Source organism: Lipotes vexillifer, unplaced genomic scaffold (genome assembly GCF_000442215.2).
Source record: "Lipotes vexillifer unplaced genomic scaffold, Lipotes_vexillifer_v1.1 scaffold614, whole genome shotgun sequence".
NCBI lineage: Eukaryota > Metazoa > Chordata > Mammalia > Artiodactyla > Lipotidae > Lipotes > Lipotes vexillifer.
In genome coordinates this window covers 273,404-287,577 of record NW_006787203.1, presented here as the reverse complement: position 1 = coordinate 287,577, position 14,174 = coordinate 273,404, and the positions used below count along the sequence as shown (strand labels likewise).

The window sequence follows — 14,174 nt, the reverse complement described above, 5'->3', positions numbered from 1 at the left end:
CCCGCGTCTCCTGCATCGGCAGGCGGACTCTCAAGCACTGCGCCACCAGGGAAGCCCAAGAGCATTATACTCTTGGGGGCTTCCCTTCCCTTCCCTTCCCTGGTGGCGCAGTGGTTGAGAGTCCGCCTGCCGATGCAGGGGACACGGGTTCGTGCCCCGGTCCGGGAGGATCCCACATGCCGCGGAGCGGCTGGGCCCGTGAGCCATGGCCGCTGAGCCTGCGCGTCCGGGGCCTGTGCTCCGCAACGGGAGAGGCCACAACAGTGAGAGGCCCGCATAACGCAAGAAAAAAAAAAAAAAAAAGTATTATACTCTTGACTACACTCTTCCGTTTTCTATCAAATACAAGCTTTGTTGTTTCTTTTCCCCCTTTAAACGGTAATATGGCTTAAAAGTTTTATTTTAAAGCACACGCTAGTACTCCAAATCCATTTAAGACGCCATGCTAAGTGATTTCTCACTTTCTGTCATGGTGCCCTCGGAATTACTCTACTCTATTTTACATGAAAAAAACTGTTCCATTTTGGAAACATTCCAAATGTCTCAGTCACTTTAAATGTCAAACAGAATTGGAAAAACAGGAAACAAGCTGCTTAGCTTCTTAAAATAAGTAGGCTGAATAACCAAAAAAAATCTAAATCTAAGGGAAAAAAAGACAAGAAACTAAAGAAATAAATGTTTCCTTATTCTCAAAGTCATTCCCTGTGGCATCCACATTCTATGGTGACAAACAAACCTAAGACAATTTTATAAACAGTAATTATTTTCTCTAATTTTTTAGAGGGAAGAAAACAGCGATTTCTTGAAGGAAAACAAAACCTCAGTGTTCATGTTCCAAGAAGCAATGGCAAAATACACTCAATATATTAAGTTAAAAAAACAAATAAACAAAAACAAACAAACAAAACAGGAAAAGGGCTCTCATTTTCTATGGTAGCGTTCCATGGTTAAACAACTCAATATTTGTATTAATACTTGATAATTCTCAGTTCTAAAATGACTAAAATATTGTGTTTTAAAAATACTTAAAGAGAAGGGAAAGTATGCTTTAGTCTTTGTTAGTAATCATTATTCACTGCTTAGCAATAATTGCCACTTCCAAAACAGACAGAGACAGTAACCAATTTCTCAGTCATAACATTAAAATCCTGAAAGGAGAACTTTATAGAGTCACATACTGATGAAAAATAATCTAAATATTTTACAATTTATCCAAATATCTGAGATTAGTATTCCTCTGTGTCATTTTCTAAAATTTAAAATGTTCCCAAGGACTTCCCTGGTGGTCCAGTGGTCAAGACTCTGTGCTTCCACTGCAGAGGGCGCGGGTTCGATCTCCGATCAGGGAATTAAGATCCCACATGCCGCATAGTGCGGCCAAAAAATAAAATAAACAAACAAATAAATAACAAATAAATAAAATGTTCCCAGGGATTGTATTTGTCATATAACATATAATAATTATACTGTTTTACTGTTTATAGTGTTTTCTCACTTTCCCTCTCTGTGGTCCTCCCAGTAACCCTCCATAAGGAAGGTGAAGTTCAAGGATGTGAAGGGCCTAGCCTGGGCATAGACAGCTTCCACAGGACAGACTCCAAGTCAGAACCTAGGCTTCTGTTCCCACCCATTCTGGAAAGTGGAGATGGGGTGGGGATGTAATATATTACATAATTAAAAATAAACATTTATGCAATAATCTTAACAAAATGTTACTTTAATTCATCCAAGCCCATTATCTGCTAACTATTCATTTCAATAATGAATATTATTGGATATTTACAGATAAATTTTTACGGATAAATACCTACCAATATTTATGGACAAATACCTACCTTTTATATAGTGTTTTATATGATTTTATACAAACAGAAGAGCAAAAAACATCTTTTAACTCTTTGACCATCTAGAATTTCCTGCAACATATGTAGATACAGGTTCACTTTCCTGACCGATATCACTGCTATATGTCCTACCAATACTTATTGAAATATGTATTCATTTATTATTCATTGCTCTGAAGTTACCATTTCTTGAATCCTTAACAACTTTCCATTCTCTTCCTAGAATTTCTATGTTTATCAACTTTATTATTTACCACAATATCAGTTTTTAAACTGTTAGGTTATAATTATTTACAAAATCTGAGAAATGAATCTTTTATATTAACATTTTTGGAGAAAACATTCTCTACGTTTCTTGCCCACTTAGTCTCTCAGATGAATTTTAGTATTAACTAGTCATGTTCTAATAAGTTATTTCTAAGGAAATATATTAAATTAAATGTAAATTAACTCATTAAGCATTGTTTTTTACACTCACATTCAGAATACAGGTTATCTTTTTGTAACACCAAAATTTTTTTCCTTCAAATTATCTCTTATGCCAAAGTCGGGCAGCAGCTAAGTATTTATGCTTGGTTCCTTTATAAACTAAAATTTTTTCACTGGATTATCAAGACTTTTTGAATTTACAAGTCTACGGAAATTATCTGCTTACTAATATTGTCTGGCTAAACTCCTTGATTATACGTATATAATATACCTTCCTTTATCTGTTTTTCTTACTGAATGGTTAATTCCACCTCTAACGTTATTTTAAAGATGTCTATCTTTTCTTGGTTTAAAGAGATTAACTCTAGTGTTTCTCCATGGACATAAAGTCGATTTTAAAATAATTTATTTACATAATGTTAAGAATCTGTCAATACTTTTTGAAAAAGTGTATAAAAAATTGTAAAAAAATAAGCATTGAATTAGTCCTCTGAAACCATTATGATGGTTTTTATTTTACTTCAATAAATTTAGTTAAAGACTCTTTTTATGCAATTGTGGCTTCAAATTCCCGAGACAAACTTTTTTTTTTTTACCATCTGAAATGTAATTTGACATGTTTTTATTGCGGTATAACTGACATATAACATTATATTAGATTCAGGTGTGCAACATGATTCACTATTTGTATATACTGCGAATTGAGCACAATAAGTCTAGTTAACATCTGTCACCATAACAGTTACAAAATTTTATTCTTGTGATGAGAACAAGATATACTCTCTTAGCTACTTTGAAATATGCAATACAGAATTATCAGCTTTAGTCACCATGCTGTACATTACAACCCCATGACTTATTTATTTTATAACTAGAAGTTTGTACCTTTTGACCCCCTTCCTCCATTTCATGCCTTGTCCCCCAGGCCCAACCAACACTTAGTTTTTTCAAATCTGTCAGTGCAACAGTGTAAGCTACTCCCCAGTTTGCTGCTGAGAATTCAGATGGCTTAGATCCACAAGTGAGTTAGTATCTATACATTTCCTTTATTACATTTTGGTTACTTTAGCTTTTGGTAACAAAATGGCACTTGTGCTTATAAAAGTCCTATTCCCCACATTTTGTAACTGTTAACTGTGTCAAGGCATATCTATTTTTTTGCAAGTTTAGAAAATTCTCTAGGACCTGATACTATATTACGAACGCTGCTAAGATCACGCGAGAATGAACTTAAGCAGTTTTTTGTTAAGGTACACCCTGGAAAACATCAACTGTCCGAGTTTGATTGCATTCCAATCATGCATGTCTCCTGGTTCTTAGCTGCTTTCTCATTTGTGCTTTGACTGGTTACTGTTTCACCATCATTTGCAGTTAAGTGTTAGGGTGTGAACTCCATCTAACTAGAGAAATAGGGGAGAAAAAGCTATTGCTTAGGAAAACTCAAGCTGTCCAGAAGACTCAAGACGGTACCACCTTCTTTGTCTCTCAGGCTTTCTTAATAGCTGGAGAACTGGAATTTCAAGAGTGGGGAATCTCACACATCAACATCAGTTCCTAAGTGTCCAGCCATGGAAACCCCAAACACCACACCTAGAACTCAAATACCGCTCTGCCTCAGGAAGTAACAGAAATCAGCAGAAATCATCACGTACATCACGATGCAGTTTTCAATACTACCCACGGAGAATCTCACTCAAACATTGAAAACAATTCTGATGATGTCTGTCTGCATAGTGTCATATACCCAAATTGATGTTTAAGAACATAAAATTTGGTGATAAGCCTTCTCTAATACACCCTCACACAAACTGTTGGACTCACAGCTGGTAAGCAAGAATTTATTCTATCATGAATCCTACACAGGAGTAAAATAACACCTATAGAAGGGGTTTCATTGCAAACTTGTTTGCAAGGAAAAGGTAAAAAAAACAACCCAAATGTCCATAAGTAGAAGTCTGGTTAAATAAATGTACGGTACACTTATATAGTGAAATGTCACAGCTATAACAGAACTAGGAAGCTCTCTGTGGTAAATAAAAAACATAGTGAAGAACAATGTAGATGATGTGCCCCATTGTGTCAAGATGATGGGAATATAAACACATTTTTTTTGCTTATAAATTCATAACAAAACTATTGTATAATACATATGAAAGTACTAACAATGTTTACCTTTTCAGAGAAGGAAATAAGAACCAGATAGATATAGGTGTTCTAATGCATTTTTAAATATTTTTTTAACCACAGGGTAAACACATTACCTATTCAAAATTAAAACGTAACATTTTTTAAAGATGGTTACAATGAATTCTGAGCTTCAATCTTTAACACTTAACCATCAAGCAAACATACGTCAATCCATGTTTCTTCCATGGGGAATCTGGACAGAAGTCTAAATAACCCAGCTTCTGTTGAATGTGAATTCTTAAAATAGATTTAGATGTCTTCAAATTTCAACCTAAGAGCAAATAAGCAAACAGACTGCACTCTACCTAGAGCTGGAAAAGCACACTGTGACCTCAATCTTCCACTCCACATACTGTGCTCCCTGAGGACAAAATTGTACCACATGGTAGCTGATGACCACATGGTAGCTGATGACCCAGTTTGAGCATCTTTCCCTTCCTCCTCACTCCTGGCCCAACGGAAGAACAGAGATGATGCAAAAATCTGCAGTGATGTTCAAAGCCCTAATGCTCATAAACAGAGTACCTCATAATGCCAAAAAAACAAGTTTCCCTTAAATTCTACAAAATTCATTATTTATAGGAAATTAGCTTAATATGAGCCAAACTTTGCCCTTGTGTTCCATTTATTAACATGTTACTGTTTTGATAATGCAGCTGTATTTAAAACTATAAAATAGGGGCTTCCCTGGTGGCGCAGTGGTTGGGAGTCCGCCTGCCGATGCAGGGGACACGGGTTCGTGCCCCGGTCCGGGGAGATCCCACATGCCGCGGAGTGGCTGGGCCCGTGAGCCATGGCCGCTGAGCCTGCACGTCCGGAGCCTGTGCTCCGCAACGGGAGAGGCCACAACATGAGAGGCCCGCGTACAGCAAAAAAAAAAACCACAAACAAACAAACTATAAAATATTTTGTTTATTATACCTATTAACAGGCTGTCTAATTTCAAAGAATCAACTTACTCAGATACCTTAAAATTACATGTTAACTTCTACATAGATTCGGATGTGTGTTGACAAGATAATTACCACTGCCATGTCTGGTCTGACCTTCCTGAGGTTCATTCCAATGAAACTGAAACCTCCATCAGGAAAATAAAAGTCCTGAATCCAAGACATTTGCTCACTTGAAAAATAGCTGGATAACACTGTTTACTGTCTTTGTTCTTTCTACTCAGAAACCTCAATTTAATAAAATTTAAAACTCGCCTAACGAAGTTATTTATCATCCTCTTAAAGAAAATAGTTGGGGAAAGAAGAATAAGCCCATGTTTCAGGCTCAAGTCACTCAGGCACACAGATCCCCACTTCAAGGCTAAACACAATTTCTGTGGGAGAGACTTAACAATTCAGACAGGGACTAACCTTCTAGCTGCTGAGGACACATCCATCCTAAGGCAAAACAAGCCACTTTAATATTCGGAAATCCGCTGGCTTTCCGAATATTAAAATCAAGTAAGAGACAAGACTTACTAGGAGAGCTTGCCTTAACCTGAATGAAACACAAAACTATACATAACATTCAGTAACTAATGTTTGCCTAGTGTTTTATGTGCCTATTGACTTATTATTCATTCACTCGCCAAATATTTATCAAAAGGCGGAGGCACGTAGAAGGTGGTGCTCTACAAGGATGCACGAAGACACCTTGTTTCTATGGTATTAATCTCTTCCTGTTCGACTCTCACATATTCACCTATCTGTGAAGGTGACAGTCATTGGCTGTTATATGCTTTCTACTACATACTGCATTGAAAACTAATGCTTGTGGGTTAATAAAATGTAAGTAATGAGCTAATGGGCTCTACCAGCAGCCTGGACAGACAACTGATTCCCGTCTTTCTGCCTTAATCTGAACCTACACGTCTAAAACCCTTCCTAGGGACACCTATCTTTACACAAGTTCCTTCTGTCAGTGTTTCCTCAGGATTTGATGGGTATTTATGGGTGCTTACCCTGGGATATTCCATGACAAGAAAGTCTTAAACGTGACCTACCAGGAAATATGTGTTCTGATAAGAGGGAGTATCCAGTTATGAAATGATCACCCACATGACCACTGTACACTCAGTAAACGTCTGTTGGATGTGCTTCTGACACGTTGGTTCTTGTTCTCAAGGAACTTCTTTTATGCAGCAGAGACAGAAAGAGGCCATCACTAATGGCCATATGATTTGATAATTAGGCGACAGAATTATGTACACAGTGTGGTGAGAGTACAGGTGGAGAAACACCTAGATCTGGGGCTGTCAAGAAAGGGTTCTAGAGACAGAGTTTGGATGGACATTTGCATGTTTGGCAGACAGATGAACAGAAAAGGCCAGAAAACACCAAGGCACAGAGGTATGGGAGGCCCTGGAGGTCCTGGTATTCAGTGCTGACAGCAAAGCTCTCCTGAAATTAACGTAAGATGACGTGGATGGAAGTATAAACAGGGGCAAGACGTGTGCTTTACAAGGTTTTCTCTCTCTTGTAGGAGACACAGAATGGTGCCGAGCAGGGGTCTGGAGACACAGTGAGAAGATCTGAGCTGGTGAGGAGAGCGGCCAGGAGGGAGGCCCAGGGAGGGGGGCTGGAGGTCAGGGCAGTGAGAACAGGCAGGAAATGATGAATGTGTTTATGAGGCAGAACAGGAAGCCTTCTGGACCAGTTGGATCAAGAGGAATCCAGGCTAAGTCACAGTTTCCAGCTTAGAGACAGCACAGAGAGGAGCAGATGAGCGTGTGGGAATGCGAGAGAGAGCAGAGGGAGGGTGCGTGTGGCGTGGGACCCGGTGGGGAAGTGCACTGACATCCTCTAACACTCTGCTCCTTATTCTCCAAAGAGACTCTATTCTAGCCTCACCTGCTCCATCACGCTTTCCAAATTGAATCGTCTGCAGGGGCATTTTCCTGGGGAGCAAATCAGCTCTTTATTTCCCATTGTCCTGAATGCAGCCCCTAACACAAGCCTATTAACACACTTTCCCAGCTTGATCAATTGAACTGCACACCCACGGAAAGCTAGACAATCTTACCAAGATCTTTTTCTGAGTTATTATTCAGTGTTGTATGAAAGGAGAAAGCACTGCCCTTGACAATGATGGAAGAGGCCCTCAGGCCTGACAACAGGCACACAGTTAAGGCACTGAGAACTACTCCGTGGCATCCAACCATCATTTTAAACAAACAAACGAACATGTTCGTGTTATCAATTATTAGCTTAAATTTATATAAACCTTTTCAGGGTTCCTTTCATTATGTGTTTGCCCTAGAAAAGTTAATAGTCAGAATTAGGAGCCACATATAATATTTTTCTTTTTCTGGGTAGGTATGGCATTTGCTGACTACAGAACATTTCAAGCTCAGCAAAGCACAGTGTTTAGACTGTTAACATTACCCAAGCTAATTCTTTTGCAGGTGGCTGGGGAGGGGTACTGTAGGACACCTATTAAAATTTTCCAGTATTGTATTTTTGGAAGTGCTGCAATGATTTGTATTATATATAAAGTGGTTTTACTTTCTTAATTTCAAAAGTAGATTACAGAATAGAAGGCATATTCATATTAAACACACCGATTTCAGGATAACTATTGCTTAGACAATTTTTCCTGCAAAACAATCCAAAATTGACCATAGACATTTTCCATGTGGCTGGCAGGGAATAAAGCAGATCTCTTATGTTCTTAAAATGGACTACTAACTATAAAGAAAAGTTAATAGAAATTCATTACATTCAGCAATACTTTTAAGAAGGTAAAACATCTGCCAATTTGTTGGCTTTCTAAATAATCTAAAAGTCCATCTTAATGCACTAAAAGTTTATGGATTTGTGGGACTTCCCTGGTGGCACAATGGTTAAGAATCCGCCTGCCAATGCAGGGGACATGGGTTCGAGCCCTGGTCCAGGAAGATGCCACATGCTGCAGTCCACAACTAAGTCCATGAGCCACAACTGCTGAGCCTGTGCTCTAGAGCCCAGCCCAAGAGCCACAACTACTGAGTCCGTGCGCCACAACTACTGAAGGCCTCGCGCCTAGAGCCCATGCTCCGCAACAAGAGAAGCCACCACAATGAGAAGCCTGTGTACTGCAACGGAGAGTAGCCCCCGCTCACGACAACCAGAGAAAGCCCACGTGCAGCAATGAAGACCCAACGCAGCCAAAAGATAAATAAATAAATTATAAAAAAAAATAGATTAGAGCAAAAAAAATAGTTTATGGATTTGTTTCAGGACTAAAAGAGCATACTAAAAAAATTTGCAAGTAATGCAATTTCATGCCTGTATCATTAAAAATTCTGCAGATGTCAAATGAAAATATTTTTATTTTAATCATCTAACAAGCAAAACTTTCATTATTTTAGTAGAGAAAAAAATATGAATTTTTATTTCAACTTAAAATAGGAAAAAGTAGCTTTTGTTACACTTGTTCACACTGTATATGAACAAATTGGATAAGTCTTTTCTCAGAGCATAAGGAAAGGGATAAAATATATACCCACTGGGGCTTCCCTGGTGGCACAGTGGTTAAGGATCCACCTGCCAATGCAGGGGACACGGGTTCGAGCCCTGGTCTGGGAAGATCCCACATGCTTCAGAGCAACTAAGCCCGTGCGCCACAACTACTGAGCCTGCGCTCTAGAGCCCACGAGCCACAACTACTGAAGCCCATGTGCCTAGAGCCCACGCTCCGCAACAAGAGAAGCCACCGCAATGAGAAGCCCACGCACTTCAACAAAGAGTAGCTCCCGCTCACCGCAACTAGAGGAAGCCCGTGCACAGCAACGAAGACCCAATGCAGCCAAAAATTAAAAAAAAAAAAAAAAAAAATATATATATATACATGCCCACCAAGTTCACTGATGTGACTGAGGTGCTGTTTCACAAGACAGCAGCCCTGGAACTGGCTTTTTCCCCTTTGTTATTAATCAAGTTACCTAAAATATTAAATGCTGGCCTTCATGTGGACTTTCATATTTTTGTTTTTGTCTTAACGATCATTTTGAGTTAACCAATAGGTACCTAAAAAGATGCCTGGCATCACAAAGCCAAGCAGTGTTTTTGATTTCAGTGATGATGACATACACCAAGACGTCCCTTTTAATTTACCACGTGGAAGAACACAGTACCAAGAATAACATTCTGTCACCACTAGGAACCAATTCCAAAACAAAAACAAAAAGTCTACAGGGTCCTTCTTGCAGTATCTACTTCAAGCACATGTACTATTTTAGAATTTTAAAAGCTGTTTCTTCTGGACTTTTCCACCATGAGATAGCCAGCTCAGGGGATGTCACCATTGTGCCAGCGGGGCCAGGCCCTCTATGGGCCACAGGTGGTGTCCCTAACCATCACAGCCATGTGCAATCACATGCTCTTTGTCAAGCAGAGCCGCATGGCTGAAACAAGGCATGTGGAGACAAAAGACCTAGGGGAGTGGGGAGTCCCCAAAATGCACCAAAGCAGGTCAAAAGTGTCCTTATTGCAAATTTAAGACAATAGAGTATCCTTAATAGAGAGTAGAAACAAAAATTAGAATAGCCAATTAAAACATTCAACATTAGGAATTTCCATAACACAAACAATAAATAAAAAGAGAATGTCATTCTCAAAACATAAACCAGTTAAGGAAAAGCAATTTGAGTGAGAGATGCCTAAAACTCAGGCCACCAGGGAACAATAGGAAAAAGCCTAGTCTCTCACCCCAAAAAAGGCTCTATTAGTCTTAATTTTCCCCAGAGCTATATAATTGATGCCTTTTATAAAGGACCCTCATGTACTAAAATAATCAAAAGTATTATTGTATCACCTAAGCCAAATACAGAAAAGTGATGTTCAATTTTATATACATTTAAAACCACACCTGTCGTTACCTAAGATAACAGTAATATGCATATACTATTAATAAAATACTATTTTTAGCTCTAAAACATGCTTTAGAGCTAATAAAAAGTATCGTAATCTATATTATTTCATGTATGGGGTGATTCTCTACTATCCAAAACTCAGTTAACCCGAATATTTCAGTGGTTCTAATTAAATAAGCATTTACTGTATGTTTTACTTGCCTTATTCCTCCATTTTCTCCTCATGAAAAACACTGCTATGCTTCCCATCCTGAATCCAACTCCAGGCTATAATGTATGGTTTATTTACCATGTTTGTGTGAAAATAGACACTACATTAAAACACAATTTAGCACAGTAAGACTAGCTATCTGAAACTTGTGAGATTAAGATACACTAACTTTCTCTTTCAACACCTAACTTTTAAAGACTTATCAAAAATATTATCCATTATGAGTGAAAATTCATTTAACACATAACTGTTCTCTTAAATAGACTGCTATAACTATGAAAGGGCACTTTTTTTTTTTTTTTTTTGCTGTACGCGGGCCTCTCACTGTTGTGGCCTCTCCCATTGCGGAGCACAGGCTCTGGACGCGCAGGCTCAGCGGCCATGGCTCACGGGCCCAGCCGCTCCGCGGCATGTGGGATCTTCCCGGCCCGGGGCACGAACCCGTGTCCCCTGCATCGGCAGGCGGACTCTCAACCACTGCGCCACCAGGGAAGCCCGAAAGGGCACGTTTTAATGACATAGCAAAGCTGAAGCTGTAAGACTGCCATAGCTACATGAGCTCAGCATCATCATTTTTAGCATAATGCCATTCACAACACCAGTTCTTAGTAAACGTTTATCAATGTGGCAAGAGACCAGAGAAACTTTCAAGACTGCTTTCAAGGAAACTAAAAAGAATGTGGATTCACAGTGAGATAACAAACGGGTGGTGGAAGGCCACATCTCTCATCTGATGTTCTTGAATTTGGTCCTTTTGATGTCTTTTGCATTCTATAAATGAGTGAATATTTTAAAACTTTTAACCAAAATTTTCTAATATATATAAAAAGCTTTATGAAAGCTTTTTAAAATCCTTTCACTGGCTTTTATATTTTGCAATGTGAGAAACACAAGAGAAGGTTTATTTAGCATCACCTTAATGCATGACTAGGATCCCCACCATAAATGCACTGCTAATATTTATCTTTTGTTAACACGTTTTAAATATATAAAAATCACATAAGGTTGAGAACATTCTTTCTCAGTATAAGCATTATTTTGTAACTAAAAATTAATTCAAGAGATCAAAATCAAATATTAACCTCTATGTCCAAACAACAAAATGACTTGAAAGTGTTTAATTGACACATTTACAAAATAGGTAATCATTACCAAAAAACAGTCATATCATAAAAGAGAAGAAACAATGAGGTCTGTTGCAAGATTCAACTTGTTAACTGATATACTTCCCTTATTTATAAGCTGCCAGTATTAGCTTTTGAGAAACAACCATTTTGCCTTCTCTGTGGCAGTCTCTATAATAGGGCTCTAATCCCTCTTATACCTGCATGTACTACAGCGATTGGAGAAGTCGAACACTCAATTTCCCAGCTTCCCTTGAAGGTAGAAACAGCCATGTGACTGAGATTTAGCCAATGAGATGTAAGCACCACCCCCTCCCTGGGTCTTGTTTTTCCTGCCTGCAGCAGGCATTGTGAGATCATGAGGCAACAGTCATCAGGAAAAGGCCAAGAAAATAGCACAGGTGTTGATCGTGACATTACTGAGCCTCTGAACATCAGAGCTGCTGCTTTCTAAGAGAGACAAGCTCCTCCTTAGTTAAACTATCTTAAACTGCAGCTAAAAGCAGTTCTACTTGACAGTCTGAAAAAAGAATACCAAACCCAAGCATGTAACTTGATGACTTTCATTCTGATTAAACAAACTTATTTGCATTCTGCCTCACTCTTACCAAATATCTAGGCAAAATGGTTCTCTTTAGCGCAGCTTCAAGTAAATGAAAATATTTTGTTCTATTAATAATACTTCTCCTGCCTTTCCTCAAAATATATGTACATACACCCCTCTCCTTTGCTAGAGTAACTGCTTTCAATCTTACTAGCTCAGCAAAAAGAATTCTTAGTGCAGCGAATTGCCTTCACTTGAATCAATGAGAATATTAACTCTGAGGCCCAAAATGGCACTTTTCATAATAATTAATACAAGTATCTCATCTCCAGCTTCATAGAAAACCTGAATTCCAATAAACCTGGAGGCAAGGAATAGTTCTACGTGGAAGATTCTTTTCCCTCCACTGACTCATAAAATTGAAACTAATAGGTTTCAAAATATGAGGCAGAATTCTGAACTAGAACGAACTGAAAGCTTTGGTAAGTCAGTGAGATCACTTCTGGACTTCTTAGAAGACGTAGCACTCTTCTGATGCTGAGATCGTCGTTCATGCCTGACATCCTGCTACGTTACCCAAAACCCTGACAAATTCACTCTCTTTCCTTGTCCCTATTTACAGAGGAAATCACATCCTGGACGGGACAACACACTTTGTCAATATACTACAGCGCACAGTGTTCTGTGCAAGGGCCGGTCAAAGGGCCTGTTCTGTCTGGCTCCATATAACCACCATCCTATTGCTGGCACCTCTCCACATTCTACGCTAGGACATATTAAAATTCTTTCATTTCCTTAAAGGAGCCAAACTCTCCCTCACCTCCAGGCTTTCACATGCTGTTTTCTCTGCCTGGAACACTTTTTGTTTCTTGGCTACTTCCTCCTATCCCGGGGTCCCAGCTTAAATGACGCTTCTGGAGGACCTGGATAAAGTCAGCCTCACCTGCTGGGCGCTGCCTGAGCACCTAGTCCATGCCCTACCACGACAGCCTCATGCTCTCTGCCTGTCTCCCTGGTAAACTGTGGGCTGCCTAGGGGAGTTCCCTGGTGGTCTTGGGCTAGGATTAGGCACTATCATTGTTGTGGCTCAGGTTCAATCCCTGGTTGGGGAACTAAGACCCCACCAGCCATGTGGTACGGCCAAAATTTAAAACTTGTGGGCTGTGTGAAGGCAGGAGGCCACGTGTGGCTCAGTCCTGGCTACATTTTCAGCATCTAGCACTGCACCTGCCACACAGTACATGTCTAATACATATTTGTTTATGAAATGAATGACTTAATCCTGCAATGTGAAAGTCAGTTTGGAAGCAAGAGAAAGACTGGCTGGTGGCAAAGACCAAAAATATAAAATCCTTCAAAAAGTCCCAAAGTATTAGATTGGGTGATATGCAACTGTCAATATTTGACCATTTTCTACCTCTAAGAAGAGCATTTTCAAATTCTTCAATCTAAAAATAAAGCCTGAACTACAGCAGGCAGAGGGTAAAAACAATAGTGATTTCAAAGGATAGAGTCTTAGATTCTTGCAACCAATTAATTGTGGATAAATGAGGAAGAACAATAATTCAAAGGGTACTGAGGTGTGAGGACAGAATAGGGGGCAAACAGTGGTGTCGTGAAGAGAAAGAAATCAGGAGTATTCACTGAGTTTGGGAAATAAGGAGAGAATTAGTTTAGATAAGAAGAATTTTCAGTAACACATCCAGGGTTTTTTAATCTGTAGCCAGAAAATTCACAGAATTTGAGGTTGAAGAGACCTCGGAAATCATCTCATCTGATTCCTTCATTTTGTAGCCTTGTTTGGTTATGTGATCAAGGTCAATGACTTGGTTACTAGCAGAACCAAGGCTACAGCCCCGGGCTCTTGGTATCCAGGCCAACTCCACTGCCACTGCTGCCACCAACACCACTTCTTTTATTAAGAATACAAACACAAGGGCTTCCCTGATGGCGCAGTGGTTGAGAGTCCGCCTGCCGATGCAGGGGACGCGGG

General features: G+C 39.3%; 1 protein-coding gene across 4 annotated transcripts in view; it reads right to left on the bottom strand.

Annotated features, from left to right (window-relative positions):
• The window catches only part of MTUS1 (microtubule associated scaffold protein 1), a 105,953-nt gene that overhangs the window by 36,235 nt on the left and 55,544 nt on the right, over positions 1 to 14,174 (bottom strand). The gene's annotated exons all lie outside the window — the stretch shown is intronic.